Here is a 5292-nt window from a genome sequence, read left to right as displayed (position 1 = left end):
CATAAATTTCAAAGCCAAGTCCATCAATCTAGCCTACATGGGTCTGGCCCAATACTTATTTTACTGTTGAAAATGTCTGATTTGTTTGGATTGATGCATTATTTTGCAAAAGCACACATATCTCAGGATAGACCCATTAAAAAACAAATACAACAAAATAAAAGATTACAAATAAACTATATATTTCATATCAATAGCACATCAAATGAAATACAATACATCATCCACCGACTCCTCTACACATCAAGGTTCAACGCCTAACAAGTGCACATCAAAATAATTTTACATGTGCACAACAGAATACTTCTACAAGTGCAAAGGAAAAATATCCAACAAGTGCACAAACGCACATCAAGAGAGTTATACAAAGATTGGATGAGAATCACAAGTTTCTTCTCATCCTCTCCCTTTGCACAATATGCCAACTCTTGCCATTGCCGCCTGCAAGAATAAAATGATGGTAAGGCTCAAAAAGCGGACCTAGGAAACTAACATGATAGAGCATCAAATACTAATGCATAGATAAGCTTGTAGACAACGAGACACGTATAATTAAAAAAGGTCAACGGATAATAACCGATTATAGGTTCGGGCACATGTAACACAAAAAATATCCTTATATTATTTATCTCAAGAATGACATGTAGATGTTAGACATGCTTGAAAAGAAACCTAGCTTCAAGAGAAAAATAAATCTACAATCTTAGGATAATCAGGACAATCTTGGTATAACAAGAATTTGCCCATGAGCAGCAGATCAGGCAACATACAAATAAAAGAATTAACCATTGTAATTTTTGCTCATAACTAGTTCTAGAAATTCTATGCACACAACAATACAGACTATATATATACAATATATTTATTCACAACTAGCAATACAAAATATATACTTATGCACACCCAGCAATACAGACTATATATAATATATTTATTCACAACTAGTAATTCCGAATATATACTTCTGCACACAGCACACCGATTCAACACAGTGGGTAAAGAACCATTAAGACAGTTAATAGCAACTTTAACCACAAGTGTTGCATATATACTTGTTTTCTCATGTTTATTACCGTACTTTCTACTACAGAAAGTACTCTAATCGATCAAGGGTCTGGAATGCTTAAACATAAAAAGATCATCCTAAAAGGGCTGATATAGTGATACTGCAGCAGAGTTATACTACAAGTTTAAGCTCAATTCTCACAGTGGAACAAATTCAGCCAACGGTCACCAATCTAGAAGAAGTTATCAGGAACGGGAGCCCATCTAAAGAACAGTGCAGCAATTCATTTTCTCTTTTATACAAAGTGGGGATCGCAAAAAATAAATGATCATTATGCCGATAGCTCAGTTAGAAAATGGAGGACGATACTCACTTTATGAGCAGGTAGGTCAAGGACTCATGGTCTTTGTTGTCCTTGATGAGTTTCCAAAATTCTTGTGAGGTAAATAAAAACCCTGATGCTAGAAAAACACCACACTGATCTCCCGCAAATCCACCAAAAGAAATAGAATGTTGAAACATATCTCTCAAACTGGAAAACTTCAGAAATGCAATGTATTGCATTATGCATATTTACACCGACCTGCTTTTTGAAAGTATTAGCAACATGTATATACTGAAACTGAACTGGATACAATCTTCTATTATATACTTAAAACGATAGAAAAGTAACGGTGAAGATTGACCGCTCAAAAGTTAAGAAATATGAACGGAGTAGATTAACACAGCTCCCCGTAAAATAAAACATGTATCATTACATGCAAATACTATAAGGTGAACATGCAAAAGGATTGACACGTCACATAAAAATAAGGTCAACATGTTCGTCTAACTTATATGCCTTTTCATGAAAAAGTCACGTATGGATATGAGTCACTTTCCAAAAAAAACTACTCTTCCTTGAAAAGTCACGTATAGATATGACTCCAACTAGATTCATGTATAGATATGACTCCAACTAGAATTGATGTGTTGATGTCAACTACTAAGAGACATGATCCCGTACGCTGCAGTGAATCAATTTGAAGGACTCCAAAGCATACATGCTAATCAAAAAAGTTTTATCCATAAAAGAAAAAATAGAAGTGCTGGTCTGAACTTCTGTTCAGCTCAGTTCATTAGACCGGACAATTATAGTTGCATGTATTTATGCCTTATAGAAACAACAGGTCATGTCAAAAGGATTATGCTCTTCCCGTCGGTCAAGTAAAAAAGGAAGAAAAGCACGTCCCTGATTGGTTCAGTCTCCAATCATACACATACGTCATGTCAAAAAGAAAAGTATGTCCGCTCCCATCGAGGAAAAAAGGAAGTCCCTGCAAAGACTTTGGTTGAATCTACAACCATACACGTACGTTATATATACAACTTTTTTGAATAATTGTGATCTTTAACTCAAAAATTTAAGTATATAGTTACAAAAAAGACATTATAAACTCAAAATTTATTTATTTATTATTGGTGCAACATAGACAAATATATTTCTTGCAGATCTTAGTGGCATCGAAATTTAGGTATAAATTATTAAAATATCAATATTTAATTTTAAATAATAAAATCTACAAATCAAATATTCCCTCAAACCATGTTGTCGACGCCACTTAGTAAAAGCAAACAAAACAATTGTACGACATAGAAGATGAAAATTAAAAACTAATGAAACATATGCATTTGATTTACTTTCGAAAGCGGCAAGAGTCATGGGCTGAATATACATATGCACAACTGCGTGGGTGTCTAAGAAATATGGTATAGATGTCAAGTAGAGTGGGTTTTTTGCGAGGTATAACTTTCTTGATTGATGAGATATAAAATAATTTGCTACGAAAATATGGCTATTTCCCAACATCTATCATTGACATGGCTCGGGTTGTTATAGAAGTGGCTAATTGGCAGCATCAATGTCCAACTGTAGACTACGAGACATACATAGTAAAACAAAAAGGCTAGAAGGCCTGCTGCTCACTAATGGCCATTTGCCAATAGTGGAGCAATAAAATATGAGCATGAAATCATAAGTTTTACAAAATTATTGATATATATTGCAGTGGGATACATACTATGATATCAATCAATCGGGTATTTTAATAAGAACTCCACCTTGCTACACAAGTGTAACCAAACCATAATCACCGCAGACCTACTTCAGTGTCCTAGGACTTGGGGTTTGGAGAACCAGATGAAGTAATTTTGTAAAATTGAGTTTGATGTACCGATTGAAGGTAGAAAAAATGGACCAATAGAAGATAGGAAAGGCATCAAGTCTTCAAACTACAATTTTTTATAGTAATAGTTACTCATGAAACATGCCACTCAATGAGAATCTCATAGCTTCCTGGCTAAAGAGGCCTGGAGAAGGGAAAAGATAGGCAAAAAAATACATTTATTAAATAAATGTAACTACATTGGAGTTGCCCTTGATGTATACATCATGATAGTATAAAATAATTACTATAAATGTGCTTTTCTTTCCAAAATATGATACTTAAATTTCATGTTTGCAATTAAAATCATATAATATAAGGCACATAGTTCTCGAGCCAAAGTTTTGTGGCATGCAGCTAATCAACATTTAGGGTATACTATGTTGGTTCCAGACATAGAAAAACAAATAATCAAATGCCAACAAATGGTTGTGTAAAATGCCAACAAAGGAAACATCAAACGGTAACAACTATATTTACCTGTTTTAGATTGAAAAGGAAGTTTTTGTCAGATATGCCTGGACAACAGCTCTAGCACCAAGGAATATTAGTTGATAACCATTTTCCTGGTTGGAAAATAGAAGCCTCATCAGAAACATATGTGGTTTATGTGCACAAAACTGGATACAATCTAATCTAAAAATAAAACCCTGAAACTAAATCACAAAATTCTGAATCACACCTTTACTGCAGAAAAGAGTAGAGCAACACCACAATGACTCCAATCTTGTGATGATCCAACTTATGAGAGAAACCGCTGATTAAAATCGGTATTTACCTCCTAATTAGCATAAATCCAGATGTTTACCTGCAGAACAAGTATTAATATAGGAGTAAAATGAATCACCACAAACTCTCTAGTCTTTTCTCGTCCAATAGGTACAGGCAAGCACAATACATGGAAAAACTAACTGTGGGGATCGCTATATTCCACTGCCAAATGGGATTCGCTATAAGGCAATGTCAAAACTGCACAGGCAAGCATAATACAAGCACAACACCAGACAAGGTCAGAACTGTATAGGCAAGCACAATATATTCGTACTAATAGGAATGGGGATCTCTATATTCATACTAACAGGTTCAACAACTTTTTAATGGCGACCTCTAGCCAGCGGCTCCCTGCTCACGCGTACCTACGCGGGGGGCCTTGTTTTCCCTGGGGCAGATGGATCCAGTGGCAGCGATGCCCGGGCCGGCAACACGAACCGCATCATCTCCTCCAACAGTGCATGGATCCAGTGGATATGCCTGCAGCACGAACATGAAAAGAGGAACAAGGCGTGAGGAGAATAAAATGAATCCTAGGGAGAGGAGGGATGGGAGTGAGGAGGCACCTTGATCCGGGGAGAGGAAAATAAGAAAGCGCTCCATCACAGATCCGTGGAGAGGAGACCTCCGTCACCGGCATCCACCGCCGGCTGACCGGGCCCTCCGACCACAAACTGCTCTCATAGGAGCTCCTTGACGAACAACTTCATGGCGTGGGTCTCCTCCCTCCATGCTATGGGTCTCCAGATGCAGATCCTATCCCGGCACGGATCTAGCCGCCGCCATGGCCTGCCTTCAGGGCGGCGTGATTGGGAGAGATGGAGGCGGCTGCAGTAACTTGCTAGGGTTTCGGCATAGAGGCGCCCGGGTGTGGGCTTGTGGAATTATAGGCCGGCACTAAAAATTTGGTCTCCCCGCGTATGTTACACCAAATTTTCCTTCTCCGCGCACATTGTTTCAGCTAGTTTTGGACTTTTTTTTTGCCCGTGGGTGGCTGCCAGTGGGCCCTATTTCAGCTTCCTATGAGAGCAGTTAGTTGTGATTGAAATTATGAAACGTTCACATATTTTGACTAATCTATGATGCCTTCCAATAATTTCATCATTAATCCAGGAACGTAGGAACGGTCGCTGCGCTCCCGAATGTCAGAAGCGTAAGCAGTGAGATCAGACCCAGTCTCATCCCCAGCAGGAGCATGCGGGATGTATCTGAAAGGGCTCTCCTCCAGGTGAGGGTACGCTCCACGGAGACGGGTGATGGCGATGTAGGCCGCATCATGGATGGCCATCTCGACCGACACTCCAATACCAC

The 5292-nt window shown here is 38.2% G+C and overlaps 1 long non-coding RNA gene across 1 annotated transcript; it reads right to left on the bottom strand.

The window, feature by feature from the left end:
* Positions 1-230: 230 nt before the first annotated feature.
* Positions 231-4864, bottom strand: LOC123439582. Its single transcript, XR_006630119.1, has 6 exons — positions 4548-4864; positions 4347-4461; positions 3893-4018; positions 3691-3776; positions 1380-2343; positions 231-441 (listed from the first exon to the last, which is right to left on the bottom strand). It is a non-coding gene; the product is annotated as an uncharacterized LOC123439582 (long non-coding RNA).
* Positions 4865-5292: the final 428 nt, after the last annotated feature.

This window comes from Hordeum vulgare, chromosome 3H (assembly GCF_904849725.1).
Source record: "Hordeum vulgare subsp. vulgare chromosome 3H, MorexV3_pseudomolecules_assembly, whole genome shotgun sequence".
In the NCBI taxonomy this organism is placed as follows: Eukaryota; Viridiplantae; Streptophyta; class Magnoliopsida; order Poales; family Poaceae; genus Hordeum; species Hordeum vulgare.
This window is presented reverse-complemented; position numbering and strand designations above follow the sequence as displayed.